This window comes from Aedes aegypti, chromosome 2 (genome assembly GCF_002204515.2).
Source record: "Aedes aegypti strain LVP_AGWG chromosome 2, AaegL5.0 Primary Assembly, whole genome shotgun sequence".
Classification (NCBI taxonomy): domain Eukaryota; kingdom Metazoa; phylum Arthropoda; class Insecta; order Diptera; family Culicidae; genus Aedes; species Aedes aegypti.
In genome coordinates this window covers 47,040,069-47,064,663 of record NC_035108.1, presented here as the reverse complement: position 1 = coordinate 47,064,663, position 24,595 = coordinate 47,040,069, and the positions used below count along the sequence as shown (strand labels likewise).

Genomic DNA, 24,595 nt, shown 5'->3' with positions numbered 1-24,595 from the left:
CGTAAATGCCAATAAGAAGAAGAAGAAAACGATAGTTTCACAAAAGTTCTGAAAATATTACGCATCAATAAGACGAAGTTAAACGTTTCTTCTGTTGTATTTCACTAAACGTATAACTCTTCTAACTTTGATGTAATAAACTTTAAGATAGACTTTTGTAGACTCACTCGTCATCATTTATTCCTTCGCTTTTTATACATGTATGTGGTCACTCAGTGTGGATATCGGTATCTCATATCATTGGATAAATTCGTACAACTTTCGGATTACATATTGAAATGGGGTTATACAGACATATCATCTTCAACAGTTGATTATCTCTGTGTTACATAAAATGTAAAACATTTTTTAGCGTGACGAAATAAGGACCGCAAACTTCTAGGCATACTTGGATCATTTCGATGAAAATTTGAACTTCACAGCAGTTTGGCTGGTTGTTGATATCCAGTTCGCACCCAGTAGGTTTTAACATAAAATTCCAATAGAATATTCTAAAGAGTCCTTATAACAGACCAAATTCCGTTACAGATTGTTTCCACTACAACACCACTTTTTTTTTGAATCATTGGATTAGATGTAGCGCTGGATTCACTACTCACCACAAAATCGATAAAACCTTATCAGGAAAATATTGGTAGGGTGCCGGTACCAATGGTTGTAATGTACCAGTAGATTGGACTATGGAATAAAACCAACATTTCTCGATAAAAACGACATGTGCTATTTTTGGTGGATAGATCGTCTCTAGTTTAGTCGGTTTGCCAAATTTCAGCTTTTAATTTTGTCAAAAAGTCATATAAATAATTAAGTTTATGCAAAAATTTTGCTCCCTTGCACCAATAGTTGCCGTCGTGTTCCAGTAGTGGATCAACCGATGGGAGCAGTTTTTAAAATGGATGTATAAAAATGAAGAAATGTCTTAAGGATGATCTTTATGCTTAATTCGAAAGATATTAGTTGCTGTTCCGAGGGAAAAATGTTAAAGCTATGTAAAAATTTACCATTTTCTTTATAATTCCTTGTATCATTCCCGAACGTCTACTACTGGAGCACTAGCGCAACTACTGGAACACGTGTACCAATAGTGGCTCAAGCGATTTTATGTTAAAAAATTAGTTTTATCACTCTTTTTATATTTTTACCATATAGTAGAGGTTGAAATCTTTCTGTTGACGCCAAAAGATCGCTGTTAAGGCTTTCCGTTATTTTGTTATAATTTTTTATAGCTTAGGTAGTTCACTAATGGCACCAGCACCCTATGTCGAAAGGGATCTAAGGAATAATTTCGATTGGTATTCGTTGTGCATATCGATGATAGCTATCGTGGCTACCAAACTTTTCAGAAAAAGTTTTCAGTTTTGAAAAACTTGAGGTTTGTTTTCAATTATCTTGTTCAACTATGAATGTGAGCGAAGCAGGTAATCCATTCAAGATGTTTCTCTAGAAGTTTTTACATACTTCATCTATCATTTTTCTCGAATTTTTCTCAAATTATTACTCTGGGCATAGCTACTGTCGTTTTTTTTCTATGACTGCCATAGATATTTCATGTATGCTATCGAAGATTCCTCCATTGATTTTCTTTCTATGGATTTTTTTTTCTGAAAATATTTTATGCTAACAAAATCCAAGATTTATCTAAAAGTTCGTAAAAGAAATGTTTTTGAGATGACCATTGAAAGTTCATTTGGAATTTCCAAGAATCTAAGCATTTTTCTTGAATTATCTAAATGCCAACAGAAACTTATTTTGAAATTTTCATTAATTTGGAAACTCCTCTAAATTGACGAGAATAATTTCCACAGGAGCTCTTGTAGGAGTTTCTTAAAGTACAGTTTAAATAATTTCTCGAGAAATTCATGCAGGAATACCCAAAGATATTTTTTGAAGAATTTCTACAATATTTACTACATATTTTTTTGTAAAAACTCCACCAAGTTTTGGTTCAGGGATATCAATAAAAGTATTTCAAGTAGTTGTTTGTGGAATCCAAAAAATATTGTTTTCAGAATTTTTCTTTGGATTCCGTCATTTTTTTAAGTTTTCTGACGCCCTAACGAACAAATAACAGTGAAGACCTGAAAAATCACTAAGACTTTTTCTTGGAAGAATTCCTTACTATATTTTTTTGATTTTTTACTATATTTTCTTGCGGAAATCATAACTTAATAATTGAAGAGCTACTGAAACATTCGCCACACTCGCCAAATCGATACGCACTTGATCCGCCACCTAGCTCGCTGCGCTCCACGCCTTCCTGTACCAACTGGATCCGACGCGAACACCATCTTTGCAGGGTTGCTGTCCGGCATTCTTACAACATGCCCTGCCCATCGTATCCTTCCAGTTTTGGCCACCTTCAGGATACTGGGTTCGCCGTAGAGTTGGGCGAGCTCGTGGTTCAGCCTTCGCCGCCACACACCGTGCGGGTGTGAATCTTTTTTGACCGCAGCTTCTTGTGGAGGCCATAGTAGGCCGGCTTCCACTGATGATGCGCCTCCGTATTTCACGGCTAATGTTATTGTCAGCCGTCAGCAAGGATCCAAGGTAGACGAACTCGTCAACCACCTCGAACGTATCCCCGTCTATCGTAACACTGCTACCTAGGCGAGCCCTGTCGCGCTTGGCCCCACCAGCTAGCATGTACTTTGTCGTGGACGCATTCACCAACAGTCGAACTTTTGCTGCCTCACGTTTCAGGCGGGTGTACAGGTCTGTCAACTTTTCAAATGTTCGGCCGACAATGTCCATATCATCCGCGAAGCAAACAAATTGACTGGATCTCGTAAAAATCGTACCCCGGATGTTAAGCCAGACTCTCCGCATAACACCTTCTAGCACAATATTGAACAACAGGCACGAAAGTCCATCCCCTTGTTGTCGGCGGGATCCAAACGAACTGGAGTGTTCGCCTGAAACCTTCGCAGTATGCCGCCTTGAAATCTATAAAAAGGTGATGCGTTGGGACCTGGAATTCACGACATTTTTGGAGGATTTGCCGTACAGTAAAGATCTGATCAGTTTTCGATCGGCTGGCAACGAAGCCGGCATGATAACTTCCCACGAATTCGTTTACTATAGGTGACGGACGACGAAAGATGATCTGGGATAATACCATGTAGGCCGCATTTAGAATGGTGATCGCTCAAAAGTTCTCACAATCTAACTTGTCGCCTTTTCTCGTAGAAGGGGCATATTGCCCCTTTCTTTCACTCCGGCAGCTGTTCTTTTTCCCAGATTGTGCCTGTCAGCCGGTGCAGCCAAATGGCCAGCTTCTCCGGGCCCATCTTTATGAGTTCAGCTCCGATACCATCCTTACCAGCAGCTTTATTGTTCTTGAGCTGATGAATGGTATCCTTAATCTCCCTCAAAGTGGGGGCTGGTTGGTTTCCATGGCCCGCAGTACTGACGAAGGCATTTACTCCGTTGTCTCGACCGTCATTGCCTGTGCTCTGAGCGTCATTCAGGTGTTCGTCGAAGTGCTGCTTCCACCTTTTGATCACCTCACGCTCGTTCGTCAAGATGCTCCCATCCTTATTCCTGCACATCTCGGCTCGCGTCACAAAGCCGTCGCGGGATGCGTTGAGCTTCTGATAGAACTTACGTGTTTATTGAGACCGACACAGCTATTCCATATCCTCGCCGGCGGCGTTTTTTCTCCCGAAAGAGGCGGGTCTGCTGTAGCCGTTTCCGTCTATAACGTTCCACGTTCTGCCGGGTCCCTTGCTGCAGCATGACCGCCCGCGCTGTATTCTTCTCTTCCAAAACCTCCTGGCACTCCTCGTCGAACCAATCGTTCCGTCGACTCCGTCCCACGTACCCGACGTTGCTCTCAGCTGTATTGTTGATGGCTGCCTTCACTGTTTTCCAGCATTCCTTAAGAGGGGATTCATCCAGCTCACCCTCTTCCGGTAATGCCACCTCGAAGTGCTGCGCGTATGCCGCTGCGACATCCGGTTGTACGTACTGTACGTTGTTAACGACGGAGAGTTTTGGGCGCAGTTTGACCATCAACAGAGAGTGATCAGAGTCGATGTTAGCGCCACGATAGGTCCTGACGTCGATAATGTCGGAGAAGTGCCGTACACCCGATTCTGTTTTTGCACGGATTTTTTTTAAACGGCCGTGCAAAAAAAGTTTCCATACATTTTTTCCGTCAAAACCTTATTTTTGCATGAAACGTCGAGAAATGATGTTACTTTTTTTGCACAGTTTGTGAAATTTTGAACTTAAAACTTTTTTTGCACGGTACGCATCCCCCGTGCAAAAACAGAATCGGGTGTACATTAATCAGAACGTGGTCGATTTGAGATTCTGTCTGCTGTGGTGATCTCCAGGTGTATCGGTATGGAAGGCTGTGCTGGAAGTAGGTGCTACGGCCATATTCTTGGAGACGGCGAAATCAATTAGTCGTAAGCCGTTTTCGTTCATCAGAATGTTTTGAATATTTCAAGAAATTTATCAAAGTGATGAAGATTTCGTAAGGGTTCAACGTGTTTTTAACCTATTCAACCTCATTAATAAGAGCTCTCTACGTCACTGTAGGAAAAAAAAATGCTCTAAATCGGTCAATTTAAGATATACAAAAACACTTTTTTGGCAAAGTTGCTTGAAATTGAATGGTCTACAACTTTGCTGAAGCATGTATAACATACACAACTAACATTTAGTGCAAATGTAATCATTCTCTTAGATCTCTTTATACGGCTTTATGCTGCGTAAATGCACTGTACATACAAACGAAAGCTTCTATGCGATCTATGTTTACCACCAAATCTGGCGAATCTATTCAGCTATTTTTAAGCTGTGTTATGCATATCGATCTTGCTTTGTCTCGACTGTTATAGAAAAAGTAGCTGTATAACATCTTCGAAAAACGCTTTAACTGCTTCCGGAATTCAATTCATTAGTAGCTGAAGTTCACAACGTTACACAATTGAAGTACCTGGCACCGCTTGGGATCGAACTTACGATCTCAGTATCCAGAGGTCTTGTTTTGGTCCTTTCTGCCAGCACAGTATATTTAAAAGCCAAAGAAAACACACCGTTTCCTTCTACATCGAAAACAGTTCATATAATATTGTATAATGGTGTTATAAGATGTTATAGCCGCGCTTACACCTCTTCATCAGGCTGTAAGAGAATTTGAAACGTCAAACGCAACGTTTACAACCAACAAGCTGCGTTAATCTAGCACAGCTTTTTGTTTTACAGCTTTCTGCTGTATGTTTGCTGTATAAAAATGACAAAGCGCTTCTCAATTGTATAATGAGCAGCATAACAAATTATATTGTAAAGAAGCAACCGGATTGATGATGGTGACTTTTATTCCACAACATTAAGTTGCTACTGTTTACGGTGTTGAGTTACAGCTTAGTGAAAGCAGCAAAAGCAGCAAACTGGTGAAATTTATTCAGCTACATACTACAATTATTATACGGATTCCTGTGAAATCTCAACAGCTGAACAGTTCTGTGAATTAAATTAACGGAGTACTGTAAAATTTTACAGTATTCGATAAAAATCCACCAGAATCCGTAAAATTCCGACGAAGTTACGGTGTTTTATTTCACCGCACTGTTCGGCTGTTGAGATTACGGTGAAATTCACCGATTTCCGGTAAAAATGAGTGCGTAAGATTTGTAGCTGTGTGACATTTGCGTTACAGCTGTATTAAAGGATGTATTGGGGGAGGAACTGATGATGCATTATACTGGCTCCCACGTAGACCGTATATACCACTCTACGCCAGTTTATGCGGGAGTGTTTGGATTGGGGGAAAGGCATGGCAGAGAGGTTTGCTTTTGTGGTTAGCAGACAGCCTATGAATCAGGCGTAAGGACAGGCATGTGCGTGGAAGAATGGAAGCGTTAGGGAAACGGATTCTTGTCGGTCTCTGGTTCTAGCGTTTGCTATGAACGAATAGTTTGAGTGTGATAGATTTATAATGGAAGATAGAAGCAAGTGAGAGATATACAACTACAAAGTACGAGGAAAATGACGGGCCTGGGATTGAATCCATGACCTTCTGCTTATGAAGCAGAAGCGGTAGCTATGATCAGATCGCCAACCCCGTCGTAAAGTGTAAAATATATATTTAAAAATGCATTAACAAGCATTTGAGAGCAAATACAAATATCAAAACAAGTCGATTTTAAAGGACCATGTTTTTTTATTTTTTCACAATAATGGTAATATAAAATGATTGGAACGATTTTTTTTTTTTCAATTGGAAAAGTTTTTTTTGCATATTTATGAAGAAACGTAAGCAAAAAATGGTACTTTATTTAATTACCGCTGTATATGACAGAGTTTCCAAAGTTGTTTATACAAAAGTGACATTCTAAAACCGACTTTATTCCAATAATTGAGCTTTCTTAGAGCAATAATTTATGTTTTTGAAATCCGTTTAACGTGCTGTATGAAGTAAACATATTTTCTGATAGAATAAACCTTTTGTTTTAAATTATTTGATATCAGAAGACACTTCAAAATGTAATTTTGTGCAAGATATCCCATACCTTATAAACCTTGTTGTATTAAGGCTGCATATTATTCAATATTTTTTTTAGTTGCTTCCATACTTGATGGCATGATGATGGTTTGCATGAAAAAAGCTTTTAAAAAGATAAGACTACTTTTCGTTCCATTTCTGACAACTTTCATTTTTTGCTGCGTTCGCTGCATCAATTCAACTATTATACAGTTGGAAGCAAAAAATCTTGGCTTATATCGCTTAATTTAATAGTTGGGAAATTTCTACGAATAAGACAGTTAGTTAAATCATTTCTATGAAAATGCGGACCACTCTAATTTTCAATAACACCAAACAAAGGGCCAAACAAGTTTGCAGAAGGCCATTTCATCCAATTTTTCATTCTTAAGCTCATAATGCATCTTTACGCGTAAAACTGCCTTCTAGACCACTGTGCACGGTGCCGCAGAGCCGGATTTGGGCTTCGGAGGATCTAGGTCAAATTATTTAAAAAAGCGTAAATTTCAAGATGAGTCTTTTCAAATTGATTCCAATTCAGATAAAGGCAGTGACGAAAATACTCAATCTACCCTCGCCTACATTGATACTTGCTGGGTAGAATCTTCGTTGATTTTTATTTGTTTTTATCCTCACCTTGACAACACAACACAGATTGGCAAAGCGCTTGCGCAAGATTGTCAGTTTCCTTTTGACCTGCTGCTACTCAACCGCTTTTTGATAATCAGAAACAAAAAATGATATTCATTCTAACCAGCTTGACTTTTTTACATTCCGCTTCGGGAAGTTGTATTTTTTGCACGAGGCACACTAAAGACGCGTCAATATAATCCATTCAGTGCATCGGATGCTTCATTACCCGTATAGCAGCATATTTTTTAAATAATTTGAACCTCATTGATAATCAATTTTCTAAAATTGATACTCTTCTGCTTCTGATAATCAAAAACACCAACGACATACGGGCATCGTTGTTTGTTTTGCCCATCTACTTTTGTGCCATCTTCATTGGTACAATCATATTGGTGGTGGTGCGGTTACTTTGATGGTGGCATAAATTCAGTGAATTGAGTATAGTGAGCATGATTTTTTTTCGTCCCTGGATAAAGGCACACAAAAACTAGTTATTGCAAATGAAGTTATTTGTGGAAGAAAGCTGATTGCAGTCTTGAACAACGACGACAAACAGTATGTAAAGGATTTAACAAATTATCTTCAGATGAATGCAACTTCACCGAATAACACGTTTGCCCGGTCAGTTAATGAGGACAGTTTCTAGCATTTATAATCATTATTATTATCACAATTCTTATCGTTACGCGATACCAAAAGAGCCGATTATAAGTCGAACATCATTTTTTGACAGAAAATTCTTTCAAATTATACTGCCCTAGAAATTTTAGCATTAAATGTTTAGTATAAAATGGACAAATTTCACTCTTATTTATTGTATTCAGTTCACTCTAGTTTTTAACGTGTCAAAATTACTTTCGAAAAATATCATAGTTTATATTTATATTCTGTGGATTTCAATCAAAGTTAATCTAAAGCCATTTGTTAATTAGTGAGTAATATCACGAGGAAACCTAAACAGTTAAAGCATACAAATGGAGAAGCATTTACTGACGCATCATACCAGTAGAAGCATTAACCTAAGAATGCTAATGTCGCTGCTGTTCGTGTTACCAACATCTAGTTTGCCACGAACTGACAGCTTGAGTACCGGACCTCAAAGTGTCAGATTAATTTTAAGAACCAAAACAACATCATGGTATAAAACAAACAATGAAAAACCATAATTTAAGGTAATGAAAATTGAAATCAGTTTTGTGACAACTGCGCCATTAGCGTTCTACTACTAATATTTCTATTATCATACCAGACTTCTAGTCTGAAATACAATTGCAAATGAATTCGATAAAAACTTGAAGATTATGATAGGAAAACTAATGAATTCTATAAAACTAGCTAAACTTAACTAGATTCATTGTATTTTTAAAGATCTCCAAAAACATCATGCTCACTATTGCAAAAGCAGGTCAACACCTTCTTATAGAGCTCCAGCACAATAAGAATTTTTATGACTTTGACAGAAAATTCATGATTTTGTATAATTTATAGAAGGATAATAATTGATTAAAACTGCACTATTATATGTAACAGAAGATAAAAATTTTTATACATTTATTTTATTCTTGTAGAAAATTGTTATCAAATATTGATTTTTAAAAATAACATTATAAATCTAAAAATAATGTATTGGAAAGTATTAAATCTTTTTTTATTCTTAAAACTAGAGAGGCCCTTCTGATCGGGTGGGGGGGTGGGGGTGGGCGTTACAGTTGCTCTCTTGCCTCCTCAGCCGTCTTTTGGCTACGCCCATGATCGATTCGGCAGTCACTGGGTGGCAAGAGGGTCGCGAGTTTCGCGGTAATGCGTGCCTACACTGACTGATGCACTTGCTGCCGCGGCACAACTATTGGCAAGTAGGTAGATAGTAAAAGGCGTTGATCGCTGCTTGGCTGTTCGGTTCCACGTCTGAATGAAGTGACGCAATATTTAAAATAATTTAACTCAAAGAAAAGAGAGATGACACAATGCACCGTCCGAAGGAGAGGGAATTCAGCCCCAGGGCGGAACCAGCCACCTAATTTGACGATTGCATAACGGCACAAGGCTTGGCTCATCCGATGACTATCGGTTTGGGGGACTTAAGACCATGATGAGATCAGATGAGTTGTGAACGACTGTGGAAGCGTCACGACCCATCGGCTACTCAAAAGCTCTTGCCACCGCAGAAGCCATCAAAAGTAATCGGGTACATATATTTCTGAGGCCGAGATCGAATGCATGATCTTGATCGTGAAAATCGATCGAGGTTGAAAGCCTCCCTTGAACAAAGGCCACCAGCCCAAAGGGCGCCTGCAAAAGCAATGAAATTTGGAGTATGTTTTGCGCTTGTTCACATAAAGGTTTTATGGATCTTGCGAGATGAGGACAGCGCGGAATCCGATGATCGTCGTGACAATGAAGGTTCGGTCAGTTCTGACTCGAGCAGCGACAATTCCGTTGATATCCGGTTACGCTTTGTCTGTGGCAGCAAAAGGTACCAATTAGCGACCCCTGCTGGTACGTTGAGTAACCCCCGTAATAGCTGCCAAGATCGCCATAAATAGGTTTTTGTTTCAGTGGATAACGATCTTGTTCGGGCTCTAGGAATGCAAATTGTCACATTGCAAAAGAGCGGTGATTGAGCGGATCAGTAAGGCGTGATCTTGGCACTCTACTGTTGTTGATGCTACTACAAAGAGGGTCCCTTCCTAGACAGCAGGGGTCACTGCATCATCGCCTAAGAATCACTTGGGTGGTTCACTGCAGCTCCAACACAACGTGTGTGTTCTCCCGGCCAATGTGTGTTATAACAATCATGTGTGATGATCCTCGATGGATCATTACACACGTCAAACGGTTACCGCCGAAGCTATCGCTGCTGCTCTCTGATGGACTGCAATCTAGTGTAGAAAAATTCACTCATCATGATGTGAAGTATAAGCGGTAATTTGTGTACCCACGAAGATGCGCTTAGCTGAAACATATTCTCAGAGAGGATCGCTCAAAGCTATAAAGGCAACAGTTGAGACGTGATGAATAGGGTGCATTCTACTTGATTCTTGCTGGTACGAATTGATTAAGAGCCTGTTGAAGAAGAGTGCAAGGTGCAATTTGCAGAGTTGACCGTGGTTCAAGTTCAAAGGTGGCATGGCTAAGATAGGTATCACTTGAGCTGTAGTCCTCAATCAGTATTTGCGTGTTCTTTTGATCGGATAAACAACACGTGTTGTTGTTTTTACTTTTTTTTTGTATTATCAAAAGGCCGAAAAGTTGAAAAAAACAAGGATCATGGAGCACAGTTTTGCGACAGGCTTTCATAACTTATGCAGTTTTAGATTATGCCGATTTATCGATAAGAAGCTCCATTGACACAAACGAATGTACGTTTTTCTAATCCTGTGAATCCAAAGCGATTCAATGAGGTTCTCAATAGTCTCCAAGTAGTCCCTCTAGGATTGAAGGAATTACCGTTGGTTCTTCAGAGTGATGGGTGTTCCCATGGGATGGGAGAAGCAACCTATGTCCCAGTGAGGACGTATTGCAAAAAAAAATATACGAGAATTTTTTTCGATTTTCTTGAAAATTCTAACATTAATAATTATTTGGAAAATTGATTCAATGCTATGCATGCTATTCGAATTTTCTGAAAAACAACTCATTCATCATTTTTTAACTATAATATACCACGACTTTTTCCTACAACTCTCAGAAAACTGAAAATAATCAGATAACATATCTTCGATCTCAACTGCTGTAGTTGTCGTAATAAATGAAGCTTGTCAACATAAGATTATCGCAGATTAACTGCCGCTCATAAATCCAAACAAACCTGCCTTTTTACAGCTCTTGAAAAATGGATTAAAAATTAAACATGACAAGTGTGAACACCCGAAATATCGACCCAAAATCTCATTAACAAACCAATCTTGTCACCACATCTTGGGCAACCCACCGCTATCCGAGTAACCCCCACCGTTCCGGTCGATAAAATGCCACACCAGATTCGTTAATAGTTTCAATTTTTCAACCGTCAAACAGAGTGAACCCTTTTGGCTTGAGCTGCTACCGGCTGCGACGGCGATACCCCAAATGCAACACGACATGCAATTTTAATTACCACCAGAGCGCTGCTACCATTCCGCTGAAGCCGGTGCACAACCCTTCGATTATCCACTTCACCCCACTTCCCTCCTCTGAGCAACCACCTTCCGAGGGACGGAGTTTAGGAAATTTTTCGGCTAAATTAGTTTCAGTAATTAAATTGAAAAATCGCTTTCGCTTTCCGTTCGATTTGCTCGGTTTGCCGCGGCCTCGGCGATAGATAGTCCATGCACGGTGTGTCTGAATCTGTTATTACGAAAAAAAGACCATCAAGTCTGCACATCCACCATCTGAAAGATATGCTGTCTTAGCATAAGGTTCAAATTCAATAATCAGAAAATGTGAAATCGAAACATATTCCCTGTGAATTTAAAGATATGTTGTAGACGGAATTACAAGTTACAGTGGTATGTGTGTTTATTTAGCATTTTCATATGATTTATTTTGAGGATTAAGGTCATATGATAATCCAAAGCATCCTACCAATAAAAATCTAATGTCTTTAGGATTGAAAGTCGGTATTTAAAATGTATAGCTATTGAGCACTTGTTCTAAAACTTTGACAACGTTTATAGAAGGAAAATCAAACCACAGAATTTGGTAGTTTTGGATTCCTCACGTGTATTACACTGTTTTTTATGAAATTTAAGTTGTGTTCAGAATAATAGTAGTGAAAGCCGATTTTCATACAAAATGCTCAACTTTGGCATGCTGTTACTTTGTTTCCATATGAGCAATCGGCATGAAATTTTGTCAGTGAACTACAAATATGCTCAATTTCATTATCACAAAATTTGAAAATTTTCACACTACCGGCTAAAAATTTAAGCACCAGGTGAAATCGCTCAAAATAATAGTAGTTTTAATAATTTCAATATCTGCTGTATTTTGAGTTTTTGAATTTTTCTTTACTCATTGTTTCAACCATTTCCACCCAAGCTTCAAATGTATAAACAATACAATTTTTTACAAAATTGTTGCTGAACAAAAATTTACAAAAGAAAAACTACTATTATTTTGAGCGATTTCACCTGGTGCTTAAATTTTTAGCCGGTAGTGTGAAAATTTTCAAATTTTGTGATAATGAAATTGAGCATATTTGTAGTTCACTGCCAAAATTTCATGCCGATTGCTCATATGGAAACAAAGTAACAGCATGCCAAAGTTGAGCATTTTGTATGAAAATCGGCTTTCACTACTATTATTCTGAACACAACTGTACTTTATATTTGATGCGCCAGCTGTTGGGGCAATCGATTGAGTTGCAATTTTGATAGATCTTATTTTTTACCCTAAAGGTCATATATAGGGGTGTTCTATTGAGTTTTACAACCAACCAGCGGTAGTAGTAACCAACTCCCTCTTCCGTTAATCCGGTCCAGGACCAGGGATTTGCCTAGATTTGCTCTGAAACTCCAACAACGACGAGTTATAGTGACGACTTCCTTCGGAAGGGAAGTAAAGCCGTTGGTCCCGAGATGAACTAGCCCAGGGCTAAAAATCTCGTTAATAAAGTCAAATCAATCAATCAACGACGAAAAACGTCCTTAGACGTTCTAACTAGCGCATGATGAATTCTTCCGTCAGCGCCTTGTATCGCTTTTTCTACTATACCTCTGATCCAGGTCCTTCGGTTGTTCCCATCTATAATATAGGCCAGCTCTCCTTCTGCAATAGGGTATTGTAGGGTAGGGTATTCCTTCAGCCATCTTTTCCTTATCATATCTTCTAGTTCTTGAGACCGCTTATAGCTGTTTCGCAACGCTTTGGCAGAACTTGTTCGAAAATTAGCCTCTTTTCGGCGTTAGGGGCCTCGCAGTCAGCAAATTCTTACCATAGTGAACGGGTATGTTAAGTCTTATGAAACGAAACAACGCGGGAGACATGATATGCTGGCAAACTTCTTTTACGCCAGGAGGTGGTAATTTGAGAGGTTGAGAGTACTCTTGTTTTGATCGATAGAGGATGTCAGAGCCTTGTTTCCATTCGTCCGCCGCCAAAGGTGGTCCATTTTATCCTCATTTTGTTAACACATTGGCTATATTGTATTTCTTAGCCACCCAGCTCCATTGTTTTGCATTGGTGATGCTCAAAATTTCCCCGATGCGATATACGACAAACTGTTTGTACTTCCTATGGTCGTAGCAGATCAATGAAAGTGCTGTAGCTGAATCGATAAGATAAAACACTCTATTTGCCTGTAAAGAGTGGCGGTTAATCTGACTCCAAGATTTTGCTGAAACCAGTGCCATTCTCGGTTGTCCTTTTTAACCAACACACGAAAAATAAACGATACATCCTAAAGCTTCATCGCTTGTATCTGCAAACACGTGTTATTTAATGTCCTGTTAGACGTTGGCGAAGTAACATCGTGGAATGTTCATAGCTTGAAGACTTGTCAGTAGGGCAATCCAACGGTACCACTTCTTCACGCAATGTTCATTAATTATCTCGTCCCACGAACAACCATTACTCCAAAGATTTTGAACGATTTTCCGAGCACGGTGAAAGGCGCCCACAGTCCGAGCGGGTCAAAAAGGCTCATGACAACGCTTAACAATACTGGTTTGGTTGGCAGCTTACTTTCGATCAAATATATTTGCAGATCGTCACGCATAGTCATAGTACATATAGACATCTTTTACAGTAGTCCAAAACATACCCAGAACTCTCTCCACACTATTGTTACTGAATTGTCGCAGGCAAAATGTACGAATTGGTCTTCCGGTTTTCTACTAAAGTGTTGTTGAAATTTTTCACTGTTGGATACCCAATTTCGGATGTAAAACCCGGCATTACAGTGGATGTACACTACCCGTCATAAATACGGACTCACTTAAATAAGTATTGCAACACTCAGCTGAATATTGAATCACCCTGAAAAGTTTAGCATCACCTCAAAACAGATAATTTCACATTGCTATATCTCGAGATCCTTACGACTTGCAAAGAAGCGATCTTCAGCAAAGTTGTTCAGGGGATCAAAGGCATCCGGAAAGCGAACAGTCTAGTTCGCGATTTTGCCGCTAGGTGGCGCTAGTGAGCATGTAAAATTGAGCATTTCAAACTAGTTCTAGCATATGTTACATAAGAGATAGAAAGTTCGGGTCTTCGGCAAAGTTGCTCAGGGGTTCAAGGACATCCGGTTTAAACAGTTAGACAAACAGTTAAATTCGCAATTTTGCCGCTAGTTGGCGCTAGTGAGCATGTTAAATTGAGCATTTTAAACTAGTACTAGCTTATGATTCACAAGAGATAGAAAGTTCGAGTCTTAGGCAAAGATGTTCAGGGGATCAAGGACATCCGGGAAGGAAACAGTTTAGTTCGCGACTTTGCCGCTACGTGGCGCTAGTGAGCATGTAAAATTGAGCATTTGAAACTAGTTCTAGCTTGTGATCCATAAGAGATAGAAAGTTCGGGTCTTCGGCAAAGTTGCTCAAAGTTGACATTCGCTTTCCGGATGTCCTTGAACCCCTGAGCAACTTTGCCGAAGACCCGAACTTTCTATCTCTTATGAATCACAAGCTAGAACTAGTTCCAAATGCTCAATTTTACATGCTCACTAGCGCCACCTAGTGGCAAAATCGCGAACTAAACTGATCGCTTTCCGGATGTCCTTGAATCCCTGAGCAACTTTGCCGAAGACCCGAACTTTCTATCTCTTATGGATCACAAGCTAGAACTAGTTCAAAATGCTCAATTTTACATGCTCACTAGTGCTACCTAGCGGAAAAATCGCGAACCAAACTGTTTGCTTTCCGGATGTCCTTGATCCCCTGAACAACTTTGCTGAAGATCGCTTCTTTGCAAGTCGTAAGGATCTCGAGATAAAGCAATGTGAATTAACCAGTTTTGAGGTGATGCTAAACTTTTTGGGGGTGATTCATTATTCAGCTGAGTGTTGCAATACTTATTTAAGTGAGTCCGTATTTATGACGGGTAGTGTATGTAATCTCCTTTGTTCGTTTGATAGCCTTGCTCACCATGAACGTGGATTCTAAATAATCGTCCATGGAATGTTTATTACCTATTTATTGCGTCCGGAATTCCTCCGCTTATTACTGAACATTTTGATTTTTAATAAACTGGGCCGAGCAGGGTGGAAAGGTGGCGACGTCCATAATCTAGGTTATGGGAGGACCTGATGCGTTCAGGTGTCACTGGTGATACATTTCAACTATATCACCACTGAAAGTGATCGGAGGTTTTTGGAACGATCACAACACAGACGGCAAGCTGGATAGAGGGTGGGACCGTTTGAGCAACTCAGAGTTAAGCGACATTCCCAGAATATATGCCGGACTTTGCCAGCTTTTTGGGTTTAAAGGGAAACATCAGACTTTTCCCGGTTCAGCATTAATCAGCTCAGTGTATGTAGCGATGTATGCGTAGCCTTTGTATTGGTGTTCTTCAATGTGCTTCTCTATATTCTGTTCAACCCCGATTTTTTCTCCAATCTTCGCTACAGGCTCTTCATGCGTTAAAGCGCCATGGGGTAACATCTGGTAGCTGTGGGTAGTCACAACGCCACAGAAGTCCCATCTACATTCGCTATGCGGGTCAGTGGCTTGTTCCAGTTGCATTCTTCAGTCAGTTCTTCAGAGGGCTCGTGAGTTCGAATTACACTGGTCGAGGATCTTTTTTAGTTGGAAATTTTCTCAACTTCCAAGACACAGAGTATAAACGAGTGCAAAAATAGTCAATTGGCATGCAAACCTCGTAGTTGATATCTGTGGAAGTGCTCCAAAGAATGCTAAGCTGAGTAGTAGGCTCTGTCCCAGTGGGGACCTTACATCATAAAGTAGAAGATGATACCATTTTGACAAATATTCCGAATACTCGAGACCCACAGTGACTTCAAATGCATCTACTAGTCATACATTTACTGATATTTACGAAAATTTTTTTTTATTCGCTAAATATATTGCAGTTAACTGTTGGGTATGCCGATAATAATGAAAATTTAATTTTGTTTAGTATTGCTTTTATGAAGACAGAGTTTCTTAATATCAATCATATCAACTGATGGCTGAAGATCTTAAACTATCAATATCACTTGCAAGCCATCAATATCACTTTGATTTGACAACCAAAATCAGCGATGTGAAATCGCACTCTAGACCATAATGACTGGATAATGAGTGATCACGTGGTTATTATCCAAGCTATAAATGTTTTCATGTGACCAACACATAGTTTCAATCCAGCACTGCAGCACTGTCAAAAATATCGTACGGATAAATTGCTATTTTATTTGCTTAATTTAAGGCTGAACTTAAACCATCAATGATATCCATAGTATCATCAATGCAGGGGGACGGACCTGGTGTAGTGGTTGGAACACTCGCCTCTCACGCCGAGGACCTGGGATTGAATCCCATCCCCGACATAGTCACTTGTGACGTAAAAAGTTATAGTGATGACTTCCTTCGGATGGGAAGTAAAACCGTTGGTCCCGAGATGAACTAGCCCAGGGCTAAAAATCTCGTTAATAAAGATAAAAAGAAACAAATCATCAATGCACTGGTGGTGGAGTAGACAGCATGATGTTGATGTGATATACCGTTTTGACTCATATTCCGGACACTGCAACTGTAACTTTAATACAACATTTTGCTTCAAATGTCGAACACTGTCCTCATTCAGTCTCATATTCCGAACAGCATTAACAATTAGTATCGAAGTTAGTAATTTCACAAATAAATTTATCTCAGCTACTTTTATAGGCCTCGATCTAATGAATCACTACAACTTTCAGCGTCTAAAATTGCTTTGAAGACGTTCAAATTGACGGCACGGTAAATGGCTGGCCATGGCGTACCATTGGTACCACGCGTATCTTAGCCTCATCCCCAGCAACTCCTATCCCTACCTCCTCGCGGTACTGGCCGGGGTACGAGTAATCTTTGTAACGGGCGACTAGATTCGAATCCGAGTCGGTTGGATTAACCACTTCGCTTAAGCGCCAAGCAAGCTTCAAGTACCACTTGCATGCGAAGAGTCGAGATTTGTGTACCCGGCGAGACTCTCAAGGCGAGTTCTTCAACACGAAAATTACAACCGAACCGGAAATTCGCTCCACTAGCTCCAAATCTTAATTTTTGCCGGGATAATCAATGGGGAACCACTGTGAAAATTAATTTATGCAAACGAACTCAAATTATCAAAACTTCTCTCCTCTATCGACAGTCGTGAATTTTTGCATAATTTTTTATTTCGGTGTTAAAAGAGTTAAACTTACACAACCTATTGTCGGAGTTCTACTTTACCGACTCTCATTGTTTTAAATAACTATAACTAAATCCTTGTACCGGTAGCGACCGTACTACTGTCCGTGTCCCTCCATTTAAACAATTTATTATTCTAGTTTTGGAGTATTCCCGCTTATTCTTCGGGTTGAATAACAGTTCTAATATGTTAAATTGCCTGTTTTTCGCTGCGATTGGCCGATGATGATCGACCTGTTGTTCCTGTGCTGTCAGTGGTTCGTGCCTCGGCTACGATGGCTTGCCGTCTAGAACCACACATGTACACGGTTTTGCTTGATGATGGCGGGCCCGCTGATTACACTCGCGATTTCCGCTTAAATATATTCCAAGAAGATAGGAAATTGACGAGCTTTTTTTAAAATTTGGTTTGTTCTAAAGACTTGGCTCATTTGGGCCTACAATCACGATCTCAACCACTAGATATTCTCGATTTATTTCGACTAACGATTGGCTAACACTAGATACTCAAACTATGACTTCCATTAACTTTGGGATTAGGTCCGGTCACTATGCCGCACAGTGCTTCAAACGTATGGCACTTGGGGACAAAAGTCAGAACTGGATGTTTAATGCGGTTTTGCCCTACGAAGTTGAGGAGAAAGTCGTTATACACAAAAAATTTCATTATTGGCATGAATGACACATATTACATCAGTAATGGCATAAGTGGCTTATACGTCACGTTTTACATTTGACACCATAGAACAGTGCTCGATTTTAAATAAATGTTTAAAATAAAAACGCATGAAAACGTACTTGAGTCGTTTGCATAAACGATGTATGTGGTATGCGTAAATGTAAAAGTGTCTCAATAATTAAATTTTTATAAACATATTAAAGCACGGATTATTCCAACGACTAAAATCAAACTCAATAAAAAGGTTGTATAAAATTTATTTTTATTAGCAATACAATTCATTTACCAGCTATTAATCATCCAAAAACATATCAATCGTATCATTATCTTCTTTTCTACAAAGATAGTTGAAATGTCGTGGGTTTCTGTTTGAAGATTATTAGAAACAATTTGATAAATAGGCTACGAACGCGAGCTTTTCAGGTTCATTATTGTTGATAAGATATATATAGGTTTTCCTTGAACATTCATTGAACGGTATGAAAGGCCTTCCCATGCCAGCCTTTACAGCCGAATAGGAAAACTCTGCATCGCCAATTTTCTGTTGGCGCGGAAGCTAATCAGTCGGAGTTTTGCTTCACAAAAATATCGTATGATCTTCTATATTTACCCCATTTTGGTGTATTTTGCAGCAATAAAATTTGTTAGACGTATTTAACTTGTTTTCAAATATATGGGAGAAAGAATCAGTGCTTTTACAACCGTCCATGAAATCCACAACATGATTTTTTCGAATACGTGGATTGGCAGAATACCATTGCTTGAAACAATCTTTATTGATGATTGTGGCTGCATAACTTAAAAATCATAAAATGACATATAATCGGCAAACATATGCAGCTGGAATCACTTTCAGAATTTGAAAAATACTTCAAATTTTATTTTAAAGTGGTTTTCAGAAAGGTACTTTGAGGTACTTTTTTGTATGGGCTAGAAGAAGATAGGAGTTTTAATTTTCTTTTGTATTAAAGAGCTTATTGTTCAGAAGCATCTTTTTCTACAATTTTTAAAATTTATTACAGAAAATTAAACGGAATGACTCCTACTTTTATTGGTTGAATTGTTTCAAAACGATCCTTAACGACTTTCACTTTGAAAATGTGATTAGTATGGGAATGAAGTGAAATAAAAAGGGATTGGATTGACACAAAAAGAAAAAAATATATATAACGATGAAACAACTGGTCAACACCTGGTGTTTTGGTTTGTTTTGATAAGCACACGGACTTTCTAGTATCTGTATTACACGCTCAAAATATATGTCAACATCATGGCCTACTTGATTCTTTTGAATATGAAAGTTGATTTTTTGACTTTTGTCCAAAAGACGAAGCACTGTGTGCCGTTCGAATCGAGAAAGCATGATAATTTTATAAAATAAGATGGTCTGCAAATCTTGGCCTTCACGAACTCGCGGGATTCTAAGGTCACACATACTATCTTAAAATAACATACATCTAAAAATAGCAACTATTTTTTTCTCTAATCCATTGACTATATTGCCTATCGTTAGGATCGGGGCGATGTGATCTGCTTCGCGATCCGTTAAAAATGTGTGATTCAAATTCTCGCCACCCATGGCGTTGCAATCGGCTGAAAGTGCTCGAATTCAAATATCGTCTCTTATATACATGTTTTTTTTCACTCTCAGCTTTATGGTAGCCCGAGAAGAAGTAAATCCAACGCATTTCAAAATTCTACTCCCTTGTAACATTGTTACACCTTAGGGAAGATCGGGTAACCAACCCCGGTGGTAGATTTGGTCGTATGCAGACAGGGTTCGCTTCTGCAAACCTGGAGCGTCTGTACTCCATGTTAGGTTTGGCTCACAACAGCGTCTGCTCCATATTTCAGGGGCGGCTGATCATTGTCCGAGTGCCAGAGAAGGACTCTAAGCTAAACTGCGCACTACGACCCTCCGACCATTTAGGGGGAATGGTCCTTCGGAAATTTAGAACGAGAGCGGCTTACGACTGATAGATTTTGCTGCCTCCAAGAACATGGCCATTCGAAGCACCTTCTTTCAGCACAGCCTCCCGTATCGATACACCAGGAGATCGCCGCAGCAGACGGAATCACAAATCGATCATGTTTGGTCGATGGACGGCACTTCTCCGATATAACCGATGTCAGAACCTATCGTGGCTCTACCATTGACTCTGATCACTATCTAGTGATGGTGAAACTGCGCCCAAAACTATCCGTCATCAACAATGTACAGTATCGACGCACGCCTCGGTATAACCTAGCGCGACTGGCCCAACCAAACGTCGCCGCCGCATACGCGCAGCATCTCGAGGTAGCGTTGCCGGAATGAGGCGAGCTTGATGAAGCCCCTCTTGAGAACTGCTGGAGAAACATAAAAACAGCTATCAACAACGCAGCTGAGAGAGAGCATCGTCGGCTACGTGGAAAGGAGGACATGTAACGATTGGCTCGACGAAGAATGCAGACAGGTTTTGGAGGAGAAGGATGCAGCTTGGGCAATGCTGCAGCAAGGAACGCAACAAAACGTGGAGCGATATAAAAGGACACGAAAGCAGCAATCCCGCCTACTCCGGGACAAAAAGCGCCGCCTGGAAGAAGCGGAATGTGAAGAAATGGGACAGCTGCATCGTTCACAAGAAACGCGAAAGTTCTACGAAAAGGCTTCGTGCCGCGAGCCGAAATGTGTAGGGATAAGGACGGCAGCATCTTGACGGACAAACGTGAGGTGATAGAAAGGTGAAAGCAGCACTACGATGAACACCTGAATGGCACGGAGAACATAGGCACAGAGGGTCACGACAGCGGAAGGAGTGACTACGGAAGCATGGCGGATGAAGGAAACCAAGCTGTTCCGATATTGAGGGAAGTTAAGGATGCCATCAACTAGCGCAAGAACAACAAGGCCGCTGGTAGGGATGGTATTGGAGCTGAACTCATCAAAATGGACCCGGAGAGGTTGGCCACCTGTCCGCACTGGCTGATTGTCAAAATCTGGGAAACGGAACAGATGCCGGAGGAGTGGAAGCATGGGGTCATATGTCCCATCTACAAGAAGGGCGATAAACAGGGCAAATCCTCCAGAAATTCGTGAATACCATCACCTGTTCATCGATTTTAAAGCGGCTTATTATAGCATCGACCGCGAAGAGCTATGGAAAATAGTTGACAAGTACAGCTTTCCCGGGAAGCTCACAAGACTAATAAGAGCAACGATGGACGGTGTGCAGAATAGCGTGAAGTTTTCGGTCGAAATATTCCAGTTCCGCCGGGGACTACGACAGGGTGATGCACTTTCGTGCCTGCTGTTCAATATCGCGCTAGAAGGTGTCATACGGAGAGCCAGGTTTAATAACCAAGATACGATTTGCACAAGATCCAGCCAATTTGTTTGCTGCGTGGTTGATATGGATATTGTCGGCAGAACATTTGGAACGGTGGCAGACCTGTACACCCGCATGAAACGTGAAGCGACAAAAGTGGTGGTGAATGCGTCAAAACCCAAGTACCGTAGTCCGGGGTAACATTGATCAGAATGACTCATCTCATTAACAGTTCAAATAAACATTTATTGATGAAACATTTTCGAATCATGGGTGGTGCCTCTCTTCCTTTTATTCATCTATTAAAATTAAGGTTTTTAGCTAGAATTGCGTTTAGATAATGCGTAAATTTGTCAACTTATTGAAACAATGATTTTTATAATTTTCACTGACACTACCGAAAATGCATGTCTAACATGAGTTCTGCAGACGATATGATCAAGAAAAATTTGATTGTTACTAAATATGGCATCGCCGAAAACGGTTCCGTTGTCAAATCTTTTATAAGTTTATTCAATTAGGTAACATTAAATCATAACTATGAAGAATGTAGGATTTCCTTAGGAAATTGTCTACTTTTAGGCGAATCCCGCGATTCAAGGTGTTGTTAATTTTGAAATAACTCAAAAAGTAAACTACTTGTAAGAGTTTGGTTTTAAAAATCGGTTTCAGGGGCTTTGATTTAAGTAAGTAACGACATTCTCAATATAACCGAACGTTGTTTTCTTGGGTGATCAATGTTACCCCATATCAGATGAATCAAAAATCATTTAAAACATTTGTTTGAACATGCTTAAATCTTTCGAAAAACAAAATAAAGTATATAGTACCAGTACTTGTTCTAAAAATATAAAACTTGTAACATTTGTAATGTGAAATGAAAAAAATAAGAAATACTCAAAAAAATGATCATGTTACCCCGGATTACGGTACATGCTGCTGATAGGCGGAACCGAGCGTGACAGAGACCGCACAGGAAGCAGTGTTACGATAGACGGGGATACTTTTGAGGTAGTTGATGTGTTTGTCTACCTCGGATCCTTGTTAACGGCTGATAACAACGTTAGTCGTGAAACACGGAGACGCATCATCAGTGGAAGTCGCGAGTGGAGGTAGCGAGCGAGGTGGCTTGATCATTAGCGATTGATCATCATTTCCTTGCAATTTTAAAAATTTTAAACATTTTAGTGAAATATTTCAACCAAATCTCCATTCGAAATCGAGTGTTCGGAACATGAGTCTGTTCGGGATTTAAAATAAAACGGTAGGATGCTTCGAATTGTATCGCAGTCGAGCAAGTATATTTTTGTCTCATATTCCGAACACTTTAATTCAAATTCTGAACAACACAAATAAACCGCATTCAAATAAATAAGTTCGCGAATAAGATTATCTGAGCTAGATTTTTTTTGCCTCGAACAAGAGAATCGTTACATCTTCGAAAGCATAACATAGATTGAAATACGTTGAAATTGGATTGGAATTAACTGCCATTTCCCGGAAATTTTATGACATATTTCAGCAAAATGTTTCAATCAAATCGTTATACAAAAACCAAGTGTTCAGAAATGAGTCTGTTTGAAATATCAGAAATCATTCATATATCATTGAATATTGAATAAGAAACTAATGATAATTTGATTTGTTTTTGAATGGTAAACAAAGCAGCACACTGGAATATTTTTAACATGAAAATATCCTCTGAAAATGGTCGTTAATCTTCAGATTACTATAACTTGAAAGGATGATGGGAAACCATATCTTTCCAATGATAGGTGCAGAATGAATGATCATTATTTTTTCGTCAATTATGGTTCCGACACACCGTGCCATCCGTTGCGCCCTGAGCTTGAACGGTCAACGTGAACATATGTGCCGATTTAGCGCTTGAGCCTCAAGTTTCACAGTTCATTTCCTTGTTCGGACCGAGCGAGACTCTTCCAATACGAGCGCAAGGGTGCATCACAGCTGAACTGATTCGCGCTCCGATTTATGCGACTCACAATTCAATTTATGAGACTGTTGGGAAAGACCACAACAAACAACGAATGCCCTATAGAGGTTTGCCTGCGATCGATCGGGGTGTGGGAGGGAATAATTAATGTTTGCTGAAGTAATTGACGAGTTGGTTTGAGGTATGATTGAGATTATGGTTTATTTAATCTGTGCAATAGGGGAAGTGGCTTACACTGTTGCATGGGAGTCATTTGCCGGTTTTTTAGATTACTTCTCGAGAGACTCTCGCGACGCGACGTATGGATAGCCTACTCTATCGTAACGTAACGTCCAAAAAATACTAAAAGGTTCACATTAGGGGGCCTTCCTTAGCCGAGTGGTTAGAGTCCGCGGCTACAAAGCAAAGCCATGCTGAAGGTGTTTGAGTTCGAATCCCGGTCGGTCCAGAATCTTTTCGTAATGGAATTTTCCTTGACTGCCCTGGACATACAGTATAATCGTACCTGCCACACGATATACGAATGCGAAAATGGCAATTTTGGCATAGAAAGCTCTCAGTTAATAACTGTGGAAGTGCTCATAAGAACACTAATCTGAGAAGCAGGCTCTGTCCTAAAAGAAGAAGTTCACATTAGTTTTTTAGATAGCAGAGCATTTGTAAAAACGTCAAAGAGCCATCAGGCAAAAACAAATACATTTGTTTCAAAAAGCAATAAACAAAAAGGGACAACAACTCCGTGACATCCTCGACGAATTGGTGGATTTTAATAGTAACCATCATCGCTATTTTAAACATGTCGATTAACCCAAATGTAGTTGCGTATTTAACCTTCATCAACGAAAATTCACGTAAGCGATGCACTTAGTGCACCAGCACGACTATTCAGCATTTGAAGCTCCATCAAAAACTCATCAACCATTTGTCAGTCCCATTAGGTTTCCAAGTCCCTGAGGCGAATTTCTTTCGCTTGTCATAACCTAGAAATTGCACCTGAGTACCTACAAATTCCTCGAAACAATTGGGCCAAATTAGACGCGCCACCATCAGTTCGCATCTTCGTCACCTCCCGACGCCTCAACAACTTTGGGCATGCGTCAATTTGTCTTTCAATATTCGTGTCGGAGCACTCGTCGTCGCAAGTGAATGGTTGGTACAAAGGGTCCATATGGGGTCCTAGGAATTGTTTCGGCCAAGTTCGCACCGAAAAGACTTTCACTG

General features: G+C 39.8%; 1 protein-coding gene across 2 annotated transcripts in view; it reads right to left on the bottom strand.

The window, feature by feature from the left end:
- Positions 1–24,595, bottom strand: part of LOC5570536 — a 640,253-nt gene that overhangs the window by 579,826 nt on the left and 35,832 nt on the right. The gene's annotated exons all lie outside the window — the stretch shown is intronic.